This window comes from Pleurodeles waltl, unplaced genomic scaffold, assembly GCF_031143425.1.
Source record: "Pleurodeles waltl isolate 20211129_DDA unplaced genomic scaffold, aPleWal1.hap1.20221129 scaffold_39, whole genome shotgun sequence".
Classification (NCBI taxonomy): domain Eukaryota; kingdom Metazoa; phylum Chordata; class Amphibia; order Caudata; family Salamandridae; genus Pleurodeles; species Pleurodeles waltl.
The window spans coordinates 4,636,244-4,659,621 of record NW_027150097.1 but is presented as its reverse complement, the minus strand read 5'-3'; the positions used below and the strand labels follow the sequence as shown (position 1 = coordinate 4,659,621).

The 23,378-nt window shown below is 48.2% G+C and overlaps 1 non-coding gene across 1 annotated transcript; it reads left to right on the top strand.

Moving 5' to 3' along the window:
- The first annotated feature begins 1,256 nt into the window (after positions 1–1,256).
- Positions 1,257–1,328, top strand: TRNAE-UUC (transfer RNA glutamic acid (anticodon UUC)). Its single transcript has one exon. It is a non-coding gene; the product is annotated as a tRNA-Glu (tRNA).
- Positions 1,329–23,378: the final 22,050 nt, after the last annotated feature.

The window sequence follows — 23,378 nt, the reverse complement described above, 5'->3', positions numbered from 1 at the left end:
GCAGCGTTGAGTGCATTAATGAGTAAATAAGTGCAGCATTCAGTGCAATATTGAGTGCAGTGATGAGTGCACTAATAAGTGAGTGCATTCAGTACAGTAATGATTTTCGGCCTGTAGTTCAGCAATGAGGACCTGCGTGCAGTGCTGTAGAGGAGGCCACAGTGTGCAGTGCTGTAATGAGTCATTCTGGATAGTGCTGTCAAGAGATGGGCACAGTTCACTTGTCACAGGTCAACAATGAGTGTGACTGCACTAATGCATTGATTATCGCTCCTGGTGCAGTGCTGTGTACTGCTGTCACGACGGTCAATCAGTGCAGAGCTGCAGTGAGGGCCAGGCTCTACACATCTGCAGTAGACATGGTTTGCAGTAATGAGGGTGAGTTTGCAGTGATGCAGTGAGTGCCTCCGTGCAGTCCGCCAGGTGATATAGCAGTGAAGCTCACTCTGTGCAATGCTGCAGCGAGGGCCACTTTTAAGTGATGCAGTGAGGCCATGCTCTACAGTGCTGCAGTGAGAGTCACCCTCTGCAGTGCTGCTGTGTCACCACCTACATGCCACAGTGACGGTCACTCTGTGCAGACCTACAGTGTGTCACCATGTAGAGTTCTGCAGTGAGTGTCACTCTGTGCAGTGCTCCTGTGTCACCATGTACACTGCCACAGTGAGGGTCACTCTGTGCAGTGCTGCTGTGTCACCACGTAGAGTGATGCACTGAGTGTCACCCTGTGCAGTGCTGTTGTGTCACCACGTTCAGTCCTGCAGTGCTGCACTGAGTGTCAAGTAATGCAGTGCTCCTGTGTCACTATGTAGATTGCCACAGTGAGTGTCACTCTGTGCAGTGCTGCTGTGTCACCACGTAGGGTTGTGCAGTGAGGGTAAATGTGCAGCGCTTCTGTTGGGGTCAGACTGAAGTGAATGGACTCGGTGCAGTGCTGCAGTGCTGCTCAGTGTGTGATGTGCAGTGCTGCAGTGCTACGCAGTGTGTGATGTGCAGTGCTGTGCGTTTTGATACTGAAGTGTTCTTCTGTCATCTCCCTAAATGTCCCGAGACTGTCTATGTTGTAAAGAGCGATGAGCACAACTCAGGTTAAAAACACAATGAACTATTTCCTTGTTAGAGTGAAGTTTGTCCCTTTATTTCTCCTGTTTCCAGCTCCCCGCAGTGCAGACACTGGTAGCTCACTGAAGGCTGCAGGAGGCGCTGCGGGGCAGAGGCCTCTATTTATAAAGAGACCCAGGCAGGTCACACACAGCTCCCATATGGTCTAGCGGTTAGGATTCCTGGTTTTCACCCAGGCGGCCCGGGTTCGTCTCCCGGTATGGGAAGGGCACATTTTTATTGTGGCCGACATTTTCTTCTTCCTTAATTCCGCCGCAGCTCGTACAGAGGTCACATATTTCTCCTGCTTCTTCCGTCTCTTCACCGAGAGGAGTTCACCGACCCCTCCAGGTCTCACCTGCCCCTCGCGGGGCTTCCAAGTAACTTCACAAGAGGAACCGGACGATTCTGTTCAAACCCGCGCTTTATTCTCCTGTAAAATGTGCACATTACATGTTCTGCTCGCTCCACCTGGGGGGAGAGCGGGGGTTTTACTGAAGCTTGTGAAGGAAAGGGCCCGTTTCATTCCTTTCACAAGAGGCTTCATAAGGCTTCTAAGCGCTAGAAGTGCGAGGTAAATGAAAGGATCTGAGTCAGAGGACGTGTAAAAGCGCACGTGACTTCTATGCGCCCTTTAAAAACAATCCATGCTGCAGCTCTGGGTGTTTGTGTATTTCCTTGTTAAATGTCCCTTTTTACATATACCTGGAGCTTTATACCAAATGTAAAAGTAGAAGGACCTGTACTGTATGAAAAAATCAATAGGTCGCTATAGATCTCCCCACCCACCCCCACCCAGTCTTGTCACTCGAAGCGTTGGAGCTGAGAAACATCCAGTTCCATGAATCCAGTGATCTGAGTTCAAATTTCGGTGGGACCTGAAGCTTCTGCCCACTTTACGAACCGGGTGGTGAATTAAAGCGCCCACGTGCCCTCCTCCTATTTCATGAGCGCAGAGACACAGAAGAGATCATGTGTGCATTAGAAGAAGGCTCTTGACGGCTTCACCAGCTCCCACAGCAGCAGTGAAGATATTCACCTGGGACATCCTCTGCAGAGAGGACTCACAAACCCGCTGACAATCTTTCTGAACAGAAAACACTTCAATTCAGTGACCTGCGCCGTACTCACACGGCAGTGATGAGACACATTTTGTGGCTTAACGCCGCTTTGTAAATATGGCTCCTTTACACACATCACAGCGTGAAGGGGGCGTGAAAAAGGTGGTGTTCTGCTCTTTCTACCGCAATCCCCAATGCATTTTGAGACTGCCCGGATTTACGAGAAATCTTAAACCTGAGGCAGCGCCAAAAACTAACGCCACCCCAGGGATGGCGTTAGAATGGCGCAACATGAAGAAATACTTTTATTTCTCCTAATTTTTGCTTGTCCTTTGTGTGCTGGATTCTGGGGCACACATAGAGCAAAATGCCATCAGTGATTGTTTATGTGCAGGAAGGGATACCTTTCTGCACAAAAACAATCATTCCCTCAACGCAGGCCCCCTTACCCTCTGGTGCAAGCATGCGTGCGTTGGCGATAGGCAGCTAATTTTAGCACCAGCACTAGGGGAACCACAGGGCTGCGCCGCATTTTCGTAACTATGGCTCATCCCTGCGTTTCTGAAGTGGTGCAGTGCTGCCAATTTTGGTGCACAGACGCACTGCACCACTTTCTTGTCAATGAGTCCCTAAGTGAGCAAAAACACAGGGCTTCATTTACAAGTGGCCTGCACCACCTGTGCGTCACATTTTTTGGTGCACCGGCAGACCAGGCTGCAGGGACATATCTTCAATGCCATGCAAAGCCACTTTGCGTGGCTTTACATGGCCTTGTAGATACGGCCCCCTTTCACGCATTACTCTACGTGAAAGGGGCGCTCCATGGGTGTTGCTGCGGGTGTTCCCATGCAACACCCATGGAATCTGAAGCATTCCCAAATTTACAAGTCTGAGAATGCGTCAGAATCCTACACAACCTCAGGGCTAGCATAATGGTGATGAAACAGGGAGAAACAACATTATTTCACCCCATTTATTCCTCTTTGTATATGTGCTGCATACTGTAGCACACATTGAAAGAGGAAAATGTCTCGCATGATTGTTTTTGTGCAGGAAGGTGTCCACTCCTGCAGATAAACAATCATCCCATAATGCAGGTACCCTTGCCCTACGGTGCAAGGATGCTGCGTTGGCACATGGCAGCAATTTGTGCGCCAGCTCTGGCGACAAGGACAGGAATGCGCTATATGTTGTAGTTACAATGCATGCTTGCCCTTTTGTTTTGATGCAGGACTGCACAGCAAGAAGCTTGCGACGCTGCCCTGCGCCAAAACTTTGTAAATGAGGCCCACAGTATTTTGTAAAATAACCCCAAAATTTCAAGACTTTTAAAGTAGAAAGGGACAGTGTGTGTGTGTTTGTTTGTGTGTATGTACAGTGGTGAAATCCTCACTATACTCGACTGAAGGCACCTGCACCCAACTATTTATCAGAAAATACATTTATTAGGCGGGTGTAACACCCAAAACATCCTCCCTGGAGCTGCACCCCTGAGTAAATTCACTATTTGTTCTCCGACCACGTCTGGACGCTGACTGCAATTTGATGCAAATTGTATAAGATACATTTATTAGTCAAGGACAACATAACTGAGCTGGAGGGTTTAGAAGAGCTCCCAGCATCCTGGTGATGTCACTGTGCGTCATAGCTCTACTTATCAGCTGGGACCAGGGCCACACCCACGGGGAGGAAGAGGCAGCCCTTGTATTGTGTAAAACACACAACATAAGTTATTTGTTAATGGCAGAGTCTTGCGAAAACAGCCTTAATTTAAATTAACTGTATTCACCTTGGATTGCATGTAAAGCACACACAAAGACGAGGCAAGGACAGCCCATCACTGTAGTGTGGGTTTCCCCCTTTTAAAAGGTTTGCTATGTTGCAGGTCTAGACTGTTAGACCTAACAGCCTTAGGGGTGGTCATCCCCCAACTTTTTGCCTGCCTCCCTCCCCTTTTCTGACACTGTTTTTTCTGGCTTTAGGACTCTGTGCGCTTTACCACTGCTAACCAGTGCAAAGTGTATGTGCTCTCTCCCTTCACATGGTAACATTGGTTCCTATGAGACCAGGAAGCAGTGTCTCCAGTCATGGCCCGAACGCAGAGGAAAGGAGGGAGGAGAGAGCATTCCAGCGAGATTAAAATTAGATGCAAAGGGGGCGTGGCCGGGCCACGAAACAAGATGGCCGCTTAGAGCGAGAGCTCCGCGCCGAGGCGGTCCCGGAGGGGCGACGGGGGCGAGAAGACAGCCGGACAACACACCGGGTTTGGTGCCCCTCCACCCCTACAACAGCGGCGACACAGAACCATGTCCGGGGGCCCCGTAGGAGCGGGTCGCAAGGCAGGAAACTCGCGATTCGCCCCAGGCGATAAGGCCTGGAGAAAGGGGGCGGAGTCGCGTCTTCGGAAGACCGCGGACGGCGTGCCCGTAGCAGCAAGGAGCAAGCTGAACAGGCCGCAGGGACTGCGGGAGTCGTGACGACCCGCATCCATCTCCCTACAACGCCAACAAACACCCGTGGACCTTCCCCCCCCCCTCCCCCCCCCCCCCCCACAGGGAGACGGGAAGACACAGCAAAGGGGTGCGGCTCCTTCGACAGCCGGGAGAGAAACCCAAAGAGAGGTAGGATCGAATCTCTTCAAAATAAGAACGGCATCGCCGGAGGCAGAGGCACGACTTCTCCCCTCTTTTCCATCACAGAGGGACAACAAAAACCCTCCCGCTGAGATAATAACCTTTCTCCCTCCCCCTCCAGACAACTAATACTGAGGAGGGCGGAGGGGCACGACGGGAGGCACGTGGAGGCGAGGGGACGAGAGGGGTGAGCGACTGGGGGGGCACCAGGGACGAGGAGAGCCAGAGGGAGCCAAGAGAACAGAGATACAGGAGAAGGGAGTGGACTGACACCAGTGTAAGCCACCGAACATCTATATTTTTATCGGAATCTACGGAGGGAATCTCGGGCCCCACGTGGTCAGACTCTGTAGACAATTGAGGCGATGCCCGGCAACAAACCGAACCATAAACCTGTCAGCAAGCCTGCACGACAACTATTATTCTCAGAAGCGCTACAACACAAACGCCTAACCCCCACGAAGATAAACCCTCAAACATCGCCACCTTTAAACGAATTCACCACGATGCCTGATAAAGATCAATCCACGACTATGGACAGGATACTACAAGAGATCACCACCGTCAGCCGCCGCATAGAGGGGATGGACGCCTCTATAACTTCATTGACACTAGAAACCAAATCCATGCGATCTGACATTGCCGGCTTCCAATCTAGAGTGACAGGGCTAGAACAACGCATGGGATCACTAGAGACGCAGATCAACACGTCTCAGGTGCGAGAACAAGACTTCATCTACCTCAGGAGCAAACTAACGGACATGGAGGACAGGAGCCGGAGAGACAATATCCGCATACTTGGGATCCCGGAAAACGAAGAAGGCTCGGATATGCAGACTTTTCTGACCTCCACTCTTCCAAAAATGATTTCATTGGACTTTGACCCGCCGCTAGAATTCCAACGGGCACACAGGATAGGCCCAAAACGTTCTGACAACTCCTCAAGGCCCCGCCCAATCATCGCATGCTTGCTGCGGCATAATCAAACCCGACAAATACTCCAAGTAGCACGCAACCACGGCCCTTTCCGAATAGACCAGCACGAGATCCGAATAACCGCCGATTACTCCAAGGAAACCAACGAACGTAGAAAGGCTTTCCTAGCCCTACGACCCCGGCTTCGCAAACTAGAGATGAAATACGGTCTCTTTGACCCTGCAAGAATGTGGGTTACAAAAAATGGAGTATCCAAGGACTTTTATAACCCCGACGAATTGAGACTCTTCCTTGAGTCTTTCCAATCCCAGCCTATGGACTCTTACAACACAGACAGTGAGCATGACATTGTAGGAGGCAGTGATAGGGCCGAAACCCCCCACTCGGGAATAGAAAAGGTGAAGACGGCTCTACACGACACCGGAGCCAGTCATAGAGGTAGAGACATGGAGAGACTAACTAGATCATATGATGACAGGGGTCAGATTTTACACGCAGTAGTAACCCACACCCAATTATCGGAAAGAGACAAATCCCGCTCCCCTTTAAAGCCTACAACTGGGTCTTCTTGAGAAGGTAACGCGACAAGACGACTTATGGGACTATCGTCAGAGAGTCGAAAATAACAACTATAGACTCCGCGGAAGGATGAGTACCTTTCCAGATCATATGTGTATTACTATTGTAATTGTCTAAGACTGCTAGTATCAATGTTAAAACCAGACACATGAAAAATATATGCTCTTTATGACTAGAGCCGAGGCCCTATAATGGAAACTACCAGTAAATCGTTATTTGCCCTCAGTATACAACAGATGATGATTACTAGAACAGGGATCAGACCCCACCAACTCACTGTAGGTTTAATAAGGGCCCGGTCCCGACCCTATAACCCTATAACAAGGTAACAAGGTAACAGGGGCATTAAACAGATAACAAAAATAAACACTAATTAACTATCATGGAACTTACCTTACATTCCACACACTACAAAGTATCTCATGGTAGTAAACAACAAAGTATGTGAAACTTTCCTAATACACACCACACTCGACCAGCGCCGACATTAGAACCCTTTAGCCCCCATTATCACCCCAAGGGATGGGACTAGACAACGTAAAGATAAATTAATCCCAATTCAGGGACACACAATACGATATAACCTGAAACATATCAAAGCTCCCACTACTTGACTTTACCTTATTCTACAATAAGAAACTGGGAAAAAAAAAAAAAAAAATAGAACACGAGGACATAATACAACATAATACCGCATAACAAAGCGAAATATTATGACATTCTATACTGCCACTCCACACCACATTATAACATCACAATGTAAATTATAAACTATTAGCTATTCTTTTCCCCAGATGTTCGTAGCTACCCCCATCCTAATCATTATTACTATCTTAAACTATCACCAACAACAGAACGACTATGATGGTGGCACATACCAAGTAAGACCTTAGTAGGTCAGTATTATGATGTAATAATACACGGCAAGGAGTTAGTAATAGGATGAGATACGCACTATCCTCGCGTAACCCGGGGCTCAGCTACACTCATTACCTATCCTACGATTAATAGAGAGACGTTTGGCATAATGGCTCCTAACATGATAATGTGATAAGATGCCAGGATATGTTATGTTGATCAACCTAATATGTCATTGAACAGTTGTAAGGCGAGATGAGACGAGGCAGTGTTATAGTTGAAAAGAAATGCTCAGGAAGTATTATATTATATTGTATATTGGTATCTTTATGTACCCATGCATACGCGAGAACTATAATACTCTGTTTGAGCTCTCTCCCCCCCCTCCTCTGCCCTGCCCCCCCCCCTCCCCTCGCCAGCCGGTCTCGGTCTTTCTGTCTGCCCAGTCCCTACTTTAATTTACGACCCTATCTTATGAACTCTTAAACACCCTACGATACCATACAACATCAAATACTTGGCACAACATCCTAAACACCATACCCCATCAACACCCGGCACCCCCTCCCTCCTCTCCAGCGCCGCTCAGGTACTATAGTTATTAACCGATCATTACTTCTGCCAATATACACTTTAGTTATATAACTAATACACTAGCCACTAACCACCGATGAACAGACCCACTTCCCGATACATAAACATAAGCACTGCTGTGTGCCCCCCCCGACCCCTCCTTATCACCGACATATCGATAACTGGCTGTCTGCTGTTTCCCTCCTTCGCCCCCCCCCGATCGAGACCGCCCGACGGCACGAGAGCTCCGAGAGAAATCGGTCCCGCCGTTTACAGACCTAACGAACGAAGGAGGTTGGACTCCTAACCTCCCTCATCCCTACCCTTCTCCACTTCTTCCCCCAAATTGCACGCTCTCTTGCTATACTCTCAATCTCAACTTCAGCACACGCATCCATCCCTTCCCCCCCTTCTCCCTCTTTTCTTCTCCCTCTCATTTCTCCTTGCCTTCTTTTTCCCTCATATTTCCCCTCCATCTGGCTCTTGTCCTACTTATATTACCTCTCTTCCTTCACCCTCTCCTCTCTCTTCTCTTTCTTCCCCAGAGGATTCCCTTGGCCTCCACCAGCTACTAACCCCCGTATAATATAAAATAAAATAAAATAAAACACCGTATCATATCGAAACACAACTCCCACTCTAACTACTAAGTCAATATCTCCCACAGGGTGCTTACCTACTCACAATTATCCAATATGTCGAAGCCCCACCCTCAAGCGACGCGACCATTACGCATACTCTCTTGGAATGTACACGGCATGACGAGCTATGTTAAGCGGAAAAAGATACTGTCCTATTTTCAATCCAAAAAAACAGATATAGCTCTGATTCAAGAGACACACCTTGACACTCTGGAATCCAGTAAACTTAAACGGGATTGGGTAGGGAGGGTTGCCTTCAGCTGCCGTCCAACGAGTCAGGAATCTGGAAGTAACGGACCCCGCAAATGTGGAGTGGCGATACTAGTGCGTAAATCCCTCCCGGTCACTATCATTAAAACCTGGAATGATACGGAAGGAAGGTATATATTTGCTAAATTAAAACTAGGGGACACTGTTTTATGCGTGGGATCCGTTTACGCACCAACCGGCCCAAAACGCCCATTCCTTCTACAGCTAAATCGCCTCCTGACAGAAATCGGAACTACTCGATACATAATCGGGGGAGATTGGAATCTCGTCCAAGACGCCATAATGGATAGGACAGGCCCTGTCGATGTATGTAACAATCACGACAGAGCGCTTCTGACAGACCTGACCACTGACGTCGGTCTGGTGGACTGCTGGAGAATACAACACCCGAAAGATAAGGAATATACTTTCTTATCCACCGTCCATGGCACCCAATCGCGTCTGGATTATTTCTTAGTATCACACACTGTAATCCCTCATATACAAGACACCTGTATCCTAGACAGTGGGCTCTCAGATCACTCCCCAATACTAATCCGGATCCAGGTGGGACTCTCCTTCTCTGGTCGTAAACCATGGCGATTGGCTGTACACAGATATCGCTCTCCACAAGGGAAGGAACAATTAAAAGCTCATGTAACCACATACATGGCCGAGAATTCAGGCACTGTATCCTCAAAAAGGATCCTATGGGCGGCAGCAAAAGCAACCCTAAGAGGGAATATGATGCGAGATGCAGCACTGGCCAACAAAGACAGAATAGCCCGCCAAACCACCTTAGAGACCACGATACGGGACCTCATTAAACAATATACCGCCCAACCATCCCCTAGGCTGCGACACGCCTTAGAACAGGCCCGCATGGCACACAATGAACTCTATACATCTCAGGCGGAATACGCACTGCAAAAATTGCGAGGCCGCCATTACGAACAAGGGGAAAAAGCAGGTCGCCTCCTAGCGGCGCAGCTCCGACAAAGAGAGGCAGCCTCTGCCATTGCGGCCATAACATCTTCTTCAGGAGCAGTGCTAACTCGCCCACAAGAAATTGTAAACGAGTTTGCCAAGTACTACCGACATTTGTACACTCCTGAAACAACGACAGATCAAACACAAATGGAGACATTCCTTGCCGCGGCCAATCTGCCCCGTCTGTCTGAGGCAGGCAGGGCCCTCTTGGACGGTAACATAAGCAAAGAAGAGATAACCCAAGTTATAACAAGCCTCCCCTACCATAAATCACCAGGAGAGGACGGATTCCCTGCGGAATTCTATAAATGGGCTGGGGAGGAGGCAATAACCGCAGTACATGAAGCACTGACGGAAGCATGTCAAGAAGGCTCCCTGGGCGCTCTATCCAATAAAGCCACGATTGTCATCTTGCCTAAGCCAGGGAGAGACCCCCTTCTTTGCGGCAGTTACCGTCCTATCTCCCTTTTGAATGGGGATGTCAAACTCCTAGCCAGTGTTCTAGCAGCGCGGCTCCGCAAGGTGATACCATCGTTGATTCACAACACCCAAGTAGGATTTGTACCAGGCCGTACCTCCAGAAATCATATGCGAACTCTTTGCCATACACTGTTAGAATCCATACAATTACCTGACGAAGCCCTAGCCCTGTCCCTAGACGCGGAGAAAGCATTCGACCGAATTGAGTGGCCCTACCTATTCACAACCATGAAGCATTTTGGCCTGGGGGAACAATTTATCTCTAAAGTACGTTTACTATATGACCACCCCACAGCACAGGTTAACTGTGGGGGCATCATGTCAGACCCATTCCCTATCGGAAGGGGCACACGCCAGGGATGCCCCTTGTCGCCACTTCTATTTTTATTGGCCATGGAACCCCTAGCTGCCACTATACGAAATTCTCACCAAATAAAAGGGATCCATATCACCGGGGGCATATCCAAAATATATCTCTACGCAGACGACATTCTGTTAACAATGTCCGATCTAGAAACCTCGCTCCCAGCACTACTTTCCACTATAGAAGACTTTGCATCCCTATCCGGATATCGGGTAAACTGGGATAAAAGTGAGGCACTACCATTATCCCGCATAACGACGAGGGCAACGATACATGGCCTTCAATTCAAATGGACCCCGACCCGCCTTAAATATTTAGGAACGTTTATTAACAGAGGTCTAGAACATATGGTCAGGGACAACATAGACCCCCTTATATTTAAAATGAAACAAGACTTTGCCAAATGGTCCCTACTAGGCCTGTCCATGTGGGGCAGGACACAGGCGGTCAGAATGGTCACCTTACCACGCTTCATATACGTGTTAGGCATGCTTCCCCTACAGATACCTCTTTCCTCACTCCGATTAATAGACGCATCCATAAGGGCCTTCGTCTGGGGCTCCTCACGCCCAAGACTGAAACCTGCAATAATACTGGCACGACGGCTCTACGGAGGATTAGGACTACCCTCGGTAGAACAATACTCTCTGGCCCTACAACTCTCACAGCTAATATATACGCTTCCGGATACAGCCGATCCACCGCAATGGGTGATTACAGAGAAACTCCTATATGGACAGTATACGGAGATGGGAGGAACATACGCCGACCACGTTCCCTTAACTAACCCCATCCTCAAGGCTACAAACACAGCGTGGTGCAGAGCCCATCGACTACTAGGAGTACACCCCTCCCTGCATACTCAGGCTCCCATAGCAGGGAATAAAAGCATTAAAATAGGAGGGACTATTCTCAGATGGCCCCAATGGTCCGACGCAGGTATCCACAATATATCTCACATAATAGATGGAGATAGCTTCCGCACATTCGCCTCCCTCCAGGAAGAATTCGGTATCCAAAGTAACCAGGAGTGGCGATATCTACAGCTCAAACACTGTATGCGGAGAACATTAGGAACCCCCCCGTGGCTCCTCAAAACCTCACCCATCGTCACCTATCTTCAGAAATGGGGCCGACAAAAAGGCGTCTTGGCTGGCCTCTATGCCGAATGAACTAACCACCTTTACTCTCAGCCTTTACTTGAACGACTACGCTTAAAGTGGCAGGACATACTAGAGATAACCTACACGGACGAAGAATGGCCAGACATACTAGAAGCCCTCGACAGGGGCGTACGTGAAGCACGCCTGAAATTTTGCCTATTTAAAATCCTTCAGGGATGGTACTGGACCCCTGTTAAACTCTTCAGGGCAGGGTTGTTACCTCACGCGAACTGTTGGAGATGCACAGAGCCATATTGCGACCAACTTCATATTTTATGCCACTGCCCCACGGTACAGTCACTATGGGACGCGGTACGCCTCGCCTTATCGGACTTCATACAGATACCAAAACCGACTCCACCAGCATTTATCATTCTACATGACATTCGCCCGTATCCCTCCCTATCGCGGGCACATAAACGATTAATCCACACGGCGCTAGCCACGGCCAAAATATGCATACTCCGGCACTGGAGATCTAGCATTGCCCCCACACCCATGGAATGGATGACGGCCATGTATCAAACGGCTACCCATGAACGAGTGATTTATAACCTACAGGACCAAGCAGAACAGTTTGAGGAGGTCTGGCGCCCATTCTTGAAGAGACCATGAAGCGGCTGGTGGATGACCAACGGATGATCAATGTTCAATGATCATTGATTAGGGAATATTAATTACCAATCACCCTCTGAGAATCCTAGACTCCGGAAACACATTTAATCTCCTATTGCCCCCTCTCTCTCTCCCTAGCTACGCTATCCTCTCTTCTCTCTCTCTCTTTTTTCTCTCTCTATCAATCCACAGGCCTCTAATTTTGTCACATGCCCGAGACCCTGAACTACCCAACATAGTAATACAAGTCGCTTCCCAAAACAAACAAGGACTGAGAAATCAACTCATATAAGACGTAGACACTCTCTAACCGACCTTACCATACCTATCATACATATTATCTACTCCTTGCTACAGACGGAGAAGTACAGAACGATCTACTCTTAGGCCTGAACAAGCTAGTCTCAGGATACAAAGACCCCCTGCCTACCTCGAGTCTCTTCATTCTACATTCCCCCGCGATTACCCTTCCTCTTTCTCCCTCTTTCTTTCCCTTCTCTCCCCCTCCCTATTTCATATGACTATTTTGTTTCTCCCCTATATCAAGACCAACCCCTCCTACACAACCCTATCCTCGCTCCCCCTCCCCCTACCACCCCCCCCACCTGTTTTCCACTCTTCTTCAAAATAAGGGTACACAACTCAACTATGCAACTGGGAATTTTTACTTACCTGACAGTACATGTATATATGCCTACAATGGAAATAATTGTGGTAAACGAACAAAAATAATGTTTTTAAAGCTAAACAGTTTGTTTATATGCTGTATGTACCGCCTTATATATTCTTAATAAAACTTTTGAAACTTAAAAAAAAAAAAAAAAATTAGATGCAAAGGAGAGGAGAGCTGAGGCTGAAAGAGCCTTGGCTGAAATGTGGAGGGAGATTACATTGATACGTGTTTTTTTGCTTATGAAGTTGCACTGAGGGCACATGGGTTCCTGAAGGGCACTGGTGGGTGGGCCTGTGAAAACACGTCCCGAGACTTGGGAGGGACACACTTCTGACATTAGAGGTTGGGGACCAGACTAAGTACACTCCTATGAAAGCCATTTTGACTCCCAACTTTGGGCTGACCCCTGAGAAGTATCGGCAAAGACTCAGGGACAGTAGCAAGCTCCCCAACCAATCCTGGGTAGAGTTTGTTGATTATTACAGTAAGGCACTGAATGGCTGGATCTCGGACATCAAAGTCAGTGATTATGTGGGGTCGTATAGTTTGATCCTGAGAGAACACATGCTCAGTATTTGTTTCACATTGTTGTGCCTGCACCTAGTTAACAGTAAGCTGACTGATCCCAGGAAGCTTGCTGGGGAGGCGGACCTCTAAGCTAGCACCAGAGTATCCAAAAAGGTATCTGTTGGGGGGGGGGGTGGCACCCACAAAGGTGGTCAGGGTTCCCAACAGAAGAAAGAGGGGTAGAAATACTGAAAAATAAGGAGTTCACTAAATGCCCCCAAAATAATTTCCAAGGGAATAGTGCTAACCAGACCCAGTCTGATCCTAAGAAGAAAGGGTTCTTTGATCATAAGACAGGGAGGTGGGTTCCCCAATGTGCAGAGGGCTCCAAGTATGTCCACTCTAAGGGTGACTCTAAATGTACAAAGAGGGCTCATCCCCTCACTGGTGGGCAGACACCTGGTTTGGCTAGTGTAGCGCTCAGGGAGGAGGTAGTCCCAGTTACCTTTGGGGAGCAGGCAGAGGTAACCCTAGTGTCCCTAGGAGATGCAGAAATGGTGCCAAATGCCCACGTGCCTGCCAATACTTCTAAGTATAGGTAGTGGGTCACCATTAATGGGCAGCAGGTGGAGGCTCCGCATGACATAAGAGCCATCATGACTACTGTCAGGGGTTAGCTGGTGTCAGCAGACCAGATCCTACCAAAAACATTCCAGTAAGTCATAGTCACCGACAGTCGCGAGAGCCATTCACCGGCACCTCCAGTTCCCTTTGAGTGAGGAGGGGTCTCTGGTATTTGGAAAGTAGCTGTGAGTCCTGCCATGCCTGTAGATTGTCTGTTAGGCAATGACCTAGAGTACACTACCTATAGGGACGTAGAACTCAGGTCTCACTTGGAGATGATGGGATTGCCTGAGTAGGTCTGCATGACCACACAGTCCATGGCTGCCTGGGAAGGGAGTCAAAGGTGACTGGAGCCTGGAAGAATGGCCCAGACAGCTGCCAAGGAGAGGGGCAAGGGGCGTGGGAAACCAGCCCCTGAAGATCCCACAGTGGATGTTGACGGGGTCCCTGAGGAGGAGGCCCCTAAGCCAACTGGGGAAAAGATTGCCACCCTAGGTGACCCGCCTGAGCTTGCTGGTTGGCAAGTTGAGGGTGGGCCCACCAAGGAGAAATTCTGCAAAACGCAGAAGGAGTGTCCCGCTCTTGAGGGCTTGAGGCGACAGGCCTCAGCCATGCAGCAGGTGAAGCCTCTGGGGCTCACCTGATCTATTGGGAGAAATATCTGCTATATAGTGAGCCTAAGGCTCCAGGTACTGTGGCAGCATGTGTGCTGCTGGTCCCCTAGTGTTACTGGGCATTCCTACTGAGTTTGGCTCAAGATACACCCCTGACAGTGGGCAGGACAAGACCTTTGCCAGTCTTGTCACCCACTTTTAGTGGCCCTTAATGAAGACAGCCTCAGGTAGGTCCTGTCCTGTCCCACCTGCCAGGCCAGTGGGAAGTCAGGGAAAAAGCTGAAGGCCCCTCTGATCCCACTTCCTTTCGTTGCCACCCCCCTTGAAAGGGTGGGCATCAATGTCATTGGTCCATTGGACCCCAAGACAGCCCTAGGCAACAGGTTCATCCTGGTCTTGGTGGACCATGCCACACACTACCCAGAGGGAATTTCTCTGAGGATTGTGACTGCACCTGTGGGGACCATAGCTTTGATGGGGACATTTACCTGTGTAGGGTTCCCCAAAGAGATACTGTATGTGTCTGATAGAGGCACTAACTTCATGTCTGCATACATGAAGTCCATGTGGAATGCGTGTGGTGTAATGTATAAGTTCACCACATCCTATCACTCTCAATCCAATGGTCTATTTGAGAGATTCAGCAAGACCTTAGAGATCATGATTACAGGCCTACCTGAGGCCATGAGGCACAAGTGGGATGTCCTCTTGCCATGCCTTCTCTTTGCTTACAGAGAGGTGCCACAGAAAGGGGTGGGGTTCAGTCCCTCTGAACTTCTCTATGGCTAACCTCTTAGGGGGCCCATAAGCATTGTGAGGGAGGGGTGGGAGAAAGCTCTCAGGAACCCCTCCCAGGATGTGGCCAGCTAAATGTTGGCCTTCCACAACCAGATGAACTGCTTCTGGAAAAAGGCCAAAATCAACCTTGAGGCCATTCAAGTGATAATGAAATGCTTCTATAGCCAGAAGGCCACTCTGGTGGAGTTTCAACCTGGTTACAAGGTATAGGTCATGGAACCAGTAGAGCTCAGGACTATCCAGGATCACTGAACTGGCCCATACAAAGTAAAGGAGCATAAGGGGGAAGGCCACTTACCTAGTGGACCGGAAGATCACTAGAAACCCCCTAAGGGTGTTCCATATAAACAGACTAAAGGCTCACTTTGAGAGGTCTGAAGTTAGCATCCTCCTTGTGACAGATGAGGGTGTGCAGGAGGAGAGTGAATTTCTCCCTGACCTCTCTGCACAGGAAAGTGATAGGTCAGTGAAGGGTGTCAACCTCTCTGACTCCCTAACCCTAGACCAGCGAGGTGACTGTTTACCAGTTACTGGAACAGTTCTCCTCTCTGTTTTCTCTCATCCCTGGACTCACCCATCTATGTGTCCATGATGTTGACACGGGAGACATTAGCACAGTAAAGAACAAAATTTACAGATTGTCAGACAAGGTGAAAGCCAGTATTAAGGAGGAAGTTGCCAAGATGCTAGCTTTAGGGGTGATTGGAACCTCTAATAGTCCTTGGTCCAGCTCCGTGGTGCTGGTACCTAAGGCTGACACACCGGGCGCCAAACCAGAACTTTAGTTCTGTGTTGACTACCGAGGTCTCAGCTCCGTCACTAAGACTGATGCACACCCCATCCCCAGAGCTGATGAGCTCATTGACAGGCTGGTTGCTGCCAAATTCCTCAGTACATTTGATTTAACATCAGGGTACTGGCAGATCACCTTGCCTGAGGGGCTAAAGAGAGGTCACCATTCTCAACCCCTGAGGGACATTACCTATTCCGGGTGATGCACTTTGGCTTGAAGAATTTCCCTGCTACCTTCCAACGGTTGGTCAACAGGGTCCTGGCTGGTAAGGAGGCATTCTGTGCCGCTTACCTAGATGACATTTCTGTCTACAGTGCCAGCTGGACGGGAACCCCTGCTTCCCCTCCAAGAGGTGCTCCAGGCCCTGCAACAGGCAGCATTGATGATCAAGGCCAGTAAGTACCAGATTGGGCAGGGTTCCGTGGTGTACTTGGTACACCTGGTAGGTGGTAGCAAGGTGCAGCCCCTCGAAGGGTTGAGGGGGTCACACTTACATTTCAAAGGCCAGTGGCCTGCCTGCACACAAAGGGCTGATAACCCCCCCCCCCCCAAACAGGGACCCTGGCAGACAAGACTGGGCTGAAAGGGGAGGAACTTGTGTACTTCAAAACCTCTCTTTGAAGTTCCCCCACTTCAAAGGCATGTTTGGGTATAAAAACTGGGTCTCTGACCCCACCAAATCAGATTCTTCTGGATCTACTCCTGAACTCTGTCAGAAGACCTGCCTGACTGCCCAAAGCACTCATCTGGACTGATTTGCTAAGAAGCACTGCTGCCCTGCTGCCCTGCTGTTGCCCTCCTGCCTGCTGCCTCTGACTGCTCTGGAAGGACTCTGCCTTCCCCAAAAGTGATCTTCAACGGCTGTCTTAAGCTTGCCTTCTGTTCTGAAGTCTCAGGGACAGCAAAGACTTCATTTACTGGCTTTTAGCTAGCTTTCTGACTTCAGCGACGCCTGGAACGACTTCAGCAACACTAGCACCAATGTCGCAGCTTTCTCCCACTCCGTGGACATCGCTGTGGCCTGCAACGCAAGTCCGATGTTTCCGCGACACTGCTGACATCACTCAAGGTCATCGCTTCACTACGAAGTCGACACATCACTTCTTGACCTACTGGATTCATGAACCCTGCCGGGTCACAAGGAATCAAAGTATTGCCACTGACACTGAACTAGCCCCCCCTGCCTCCTGCGGAACCGGCTCCTAGCCTCCAACTGCCTCGCAGCGCAGAACTGATGCCTCATCTCCCCGGGCGCCATAAAGGACTGACACCGCAGCAGCCCCAGCAACACCTCATCTCCCCAACTCCGTGCAATGTATTTGTTTCTTCATTTTCAAAAGGTACTGTACCTGGGGGTCAATGTGATTCCATGACCGGCACCTGTGGCGTCAAATTATTGGGAGCGACTCCGTCAATGATACCATGATAGCCCAAGTTGGAGTTATTGTATTTCTAAGCACTTTAGTGGTATTCTAATTTTTAAAAAGTCATAACTTTGCTTGTGTACATTAGATTTTCATTGCTTCCACAGTATTATATTCAGATAAATATTCTTTTTTTTCTATACCTGTGTGGTGTATTTTTGTGGTGTTTTCACTATGTTATTGTCCTGACTGTGGACCTATAGTGGAATGGTGTGGAGTGGAATAGCATATACTAGAGTAGTGTATAGCAAGTGGCTATGTGGTTGTCCAGAGTCTGATCTTGGCGGCACTGTCTTTCAAGTCTGCGGCAGGTTTGCTTACATTTGAGGAGATCAGTGGTAAACCAGAAGGCCCTTCTGTCGGTGCGTCTGCTGGAGGGATTCTTGACAGGGGCGAGAGTATTGACACAGGTGTCGATCCATTGCCTGAAGTTGCGGACAGCTTCGTCAGTGTCAGTGGTGTCGATTGGTGCGTTCCGGGAGAGGGTCGCGATGAGATGGTCTTCGGTGACCTTGTTCCAATTGCGGTGGGGGATCCGTTGCGGGTGGTGGTGTGTTGTGGGTTTCTTGAAGGAGAAGTGGAGGCAGCTGTGATCTGTCCAATGGAGTTTGTTGGTTTGGCTGAAGGAGACATGATTGCTGGCGGAAAAAATAGGGTTGAGTGTGTGTCCTGCGGAGTGGGTTGGTGTTGTGACGAGCTGTTTGAGGCCGAGGTTGGAGATTTTGTCGAGCAGGGTGGCGGTGTTGTTGTCGTTGGTGTTCTTGAGGTGGAAGTTTAAGTCCCCGAGGACTATGTGGCTAGTGGATGCAAGAGAGTGTGTGCTGATGACGTCGGTGATGGAGTCGCTGAACTGCTGTCTGGGGCTGGGGGGCCTGTAGATGAGGGTCCCTCAGAGGGTGGTGTTTGGGTCGGTGTGGAACTGGAAGTGCAGGTGTTCGGCGGTGTTGAGGGTGTCTTCGGTGCTGGTCGTTATCCTTACGGTGTTCTTGTGGATGATGGCGATGCCTCCTCCTGGTTTGTTGGAGTGGTCCCTGCAGGTGATCTTGTAGCCGTCCGGGATGGCTATGGCGATGTCAGCTGCTGAGGAGGAGTTCATTCAGGTCTGGGTCAGGAAGACAACGTCCGGGGAGGCTGAGTCGAGTAGAATCCATAGCTCTACTGCGTGCTTGTGGATGGGACCGGTGTTGAGGAGGATACATCTGAGATGGTTGCGTCCTGCCTTGGTGGGTGGGTCATTGGCTTGGAGGCTGGTGAAGGTGCAGTTTTGGCAGGGGAAGACGCGGGTGGTCTGCGGGGAGGCTTGAAGGCAGGCGGGAGAGCGGCCGGTGTTGAGGGCGCAGAGAGTGGAAGCGTCGTAGTGAAGATGTGCGTGGCGTTGGTGGGGGAGACAAGAACCAAGGGTTCTGGTGCTGTGCGCGATCCAGGCGCGGATGGGCGCAGACGGGCTTGCCTGAGGTGCGCCTACGGCACACCAGCGGCGCAGCGGGCACCATTAAGTATGGGGGTGGGGGGAGGAGAGGACAGCTGGGAGGCAGGAGCGGGAGCGAAAAAAACGGCGCAAAAAAGGGGGCGGGCTGTGTGGGCAGCAGTGGTGTGAGTGCAGCGCGAGAGAGAGAGAGGAGGGGGTGGGGCCACAGGGGCTGCAGTGGCAGGGGAGAGAGGGGAGGAGAGCAAAGTGAGAGAGAGAGCGTAGTGAGAGAAAAACGGGGAAGGACTGTGGGGTCGGACTAATCATCAGAGGGCATTAGACTGATCGAAGCGTAACACGAAGCAAGTGACATTTATTAAGACTTTAGGTGCTTTTAGGTTTGTAGGAAAAAGCAGAGAGAGTTTAAAATGTGTGACTAGGAAGAAAATTCAACTTCCCATACTAGGAGTTTGACCGGGGCCACCTCAGTGAAAACCAGGCGTTCCTAACCACTAGAACCTCTGGGAGCTGTGAGTGTTAAGCATAGAACACTATATGTGTGGGGCCTGTCCCATCTTACTCCATTCTGTACATTTCAAGTTAAATTGTTACTCTCAATATTTGACAGTTACAGAAGGAATGACCAGAAGTCTTGATTTCTGCCACAACCTGCTCAGGTCTCATTATTTACAACCTTAGAACTTCTACACATACACAGAGCCCAGGACACGGAGGACAGCAGCAGTCCCTGCATTGACTATTACTAACCCCTCCCCTTGAGCCAGACAAAGCCACGCCCCTCTCCCAGGACACAAAGTAGAAAAAGTAGAAGGATATATCTCCCTCCTATAAATATAAGAAGACAACTTAATCTAACGCAGAAAGCCTTAAATAATATATAACGTGTTTTTTATTTTTTATTTTTTAATAATCAGACATAAATAAATCTGCAAAAATCTTCTAATTTATACAAAATATTTAATCAAAAATTTTACAAAAAACTCCCCCTAAACCAAATCATAACTCATAACACATATTCGAATATAAAGACAAATACCATATCAGACTAAAAACACATAACACATACAACAACCATATAGACAACATATAGACTCCTGGTTTTCCTCACCAGGCTGATGGCCCCACAGACCCCTCTACAGTTATCTTCCAGCTGCTTCCTTGACGACACTCACCTGTCACATGCTCCAGGCTGCCCTCCTGGGGCTCGAGTTATACTCCTTCTCTATCTACTAACAGCACCGACTCCAGTCCTGACACTGGATTGGTTCACACAGAGAAGAAACAGCTCAGAAGTAGTCTGGGTTGTTCCCAGGTACCTGCATATTCACAGAGTGACCGCCAGGGGGCAGCACATCCACAGCACACACAGCCCACAAGGCTATGAACGTCAGCAGCCTTGTCAGAGGTGCAGAGACTGAGTAATTCCACAGAATTTTGGGAGAGCAGAGGAAGAAGCAAGTGCTGAGCGAAAGAGGTCCAAGCTTTCTGTTCCTACAAAAGTAGACATATGAGGTGAAAGAGCCCTCTAAGTCGGATGAAAAAAGTGGAGGGTCCCTGAAAGGAGCGGGGTCTATATAATTAGGGAGTTGCTTAAACATATAGACTAAAATTCACGTGGACTGCCACCACACCCACACCTTTAAATAGAATCACAACTGCACCTGACATAGTGACCCTTTGTGTATGCGCTTTGCAAAGAGGCCAAGCATTGGATGGTCAGGTATTCCTAACATCTGTTTGCTCCTGCCATGTACTGAGAATACCTCTTACTGCCTTCAGTCAACACTCAGTGGTGTCACATTATAAACTCCTGGATGCGACTCAGTTCAAATTATGCGCTAGACAGGAGTAATATTCTGCCTGAAAAAAATCACATTCAACATCCTGGAGAAGAACTTACGGGGATGCAAGACTGAGTTAAGCTTGTCAAGTACAAGCAGTAACCACCTAGATTACCTTCACGTTTTTACACCCATTTTTCAGAAATCAATCAGTGCTTTTGCATGAAAAGTTAAGGACATGAATACAGGGACCACAAGAGACCCGTTTCAATGTCCCTTTTAAATTACTACTGGGTCTGAGTCCCAGAGGGACCCGGCCCACTTAAAGCCCTGTGGTTAAAAGAAGTAAGCACACATTTGTAGGCATTCTCTGTCGTGTTGTCCCATCTATTTAAAAGATCCGAATGGAGAAAACAATAAAAAACATGTACGATGAGTCTGCAGCACGGGCAGGCAAATTAAACATTCTGAAATACAAATATGGCTATATTTATTCATGCAAAATATAAACAAGTTATATATTCAACTATGTTTCTAAGTTTACACTGGATGTAAAAAGTGTTTGCTGATAGAGTCAGGTTGCAGTTTCTTTTTCCCACTTGTTCCTTTCATAAATGTGGGCGCCCAGTAAGTCTTGTCTGCTCTGCGTTATTCTGAGAGTCAGGTGCTAAAAGGAGGGCTTGGCCCCAGTTTTGGGGCCCAGAGTACGAAGGCCCCAGGACACCAGAAGTAAACATCACTCATTGCTACAACTATGGGCCAGTAACTTCTGACTGCCCTCGGACCCCACAGACTGGATCTCTGGTAGACCACTTTTGGGGAGGAGGTGGTAGTGAAAGGTGAGAAGATGGCGGCCATGGATGGACCAATGAAGTGTCAGAGGGGGGGCCAATGCTCACCATTTCAAAGGAAATAATTTTGAGCCTATATAGCATCAATGCAGATTAAACAGCTCAAAATCCCACACAGATATCAACAACCCAAAATGAGAAGGCAAAACACTGTATGTAATTGTAATTGTAATAGTATTTATATAGCGCTTACTACCCCTGACAAGGCGTCGAAGCGCTTTTTGGCGAGTAGCACGCTACTCCGGAACACAAAAAGAATTAGTGGTGGATTAGTATAGGGAAATAATGAGTACAGTTTTAGTACTATTATGAGTTAATTTGAGCCGCGGATATGAGAGTTTGTTAGTTAGATTGACTGGAGTAATGGATTCGTGGAGGAGGGAAGAATCCAGAAGTGTTAATTGGGAGTTTATGGTAATAGGATTTAGGCTTGGGATGAGTAGAGGGAGGATGGAGGAGGGACGAGGCTGTGGAAGGGGTTAGGGAGATCATATTAGCAGGGATGAGATAAATGAGGGAGAATATAGTAGGGTTGTTTGGGAGATCATGGTAGTAAAGTGAGGTTTGGGTGAGTTAGATGTGGAAGCAGAGGGAAGAACTTAGGCAGAGTTATTTAGGAGATGAAAGTAGTAGAATGGATTTGGGATGAGTCAGAGTGGGAATGGGGGATAGATTGATAGAGACATGACATATGGTGATGGGTAGATAAGTGTGATATAAGATGAGAGCAGGGATTCATAAGTATCTAGTATAACAACTTATCTAGGAGTATGCAGTGACCTATGAAAAAGCATAGAATAACATACACACACACACATATATATATATATATATATATATATATATATATATATATATATATATACGCACACACACACATACATACACACATGAATACACACACATATGCACACATATATGTACATACATATACATATTTAAACCATGAGTAAATGTACTTATTTCAACAGGTTTAAAGAGTGTGTGTGTAGTTTATTGTTATGACATATTAGCGATCCATATTTTCTAAAGAACTATATATAACTAGAATATATTCATAATCAGAAAAAAATATTTATCAACATAGGCATATGCAGTCCATAGTTGTTTGAATATGGTGGTTATGAAGGAAAGAGCCAACTCTTGAGAAGTTTTCTGAAGACAAGATAGTTATCTGTGGCTCTTATAGTTGGGGGTAATGAATTCCATAGTTTGGCTGCTTGAACGGAGAAGGATGTACCAGATATAGACTTTTTCTTGTATGGTGGTGTTCTAAGGCGGGGTGCCAATCTTGAGCAGAGGTTTCTTTGTTGAATGTATTTGGTTATTTTGTTTCTGATAAAAAGTGTCCCTGTTCCATGTATAGCTTTGTGGGTGATACAAAGCAGCTTGAAGGTGGATCTTCTGGCAACGGGTAACCAGTGTAGTGCTCTCAAGGCAGGGGAGATGTGGGCTTGTGCCATTACAAGTAATAGTAGCCTGGCTGTGGAGTTCTGAATACGTTGTAGTTTTTTTATGATCGATAGAGATGATCCATGGTAGAGGCCATTGGCATAATCCAGTTTGGATAGTACAAGTGAGATAGTAGCTTGCACCTTGTGTGGAAATCCAAGGTGGGGGAAGATGCATCGTATGGGATAT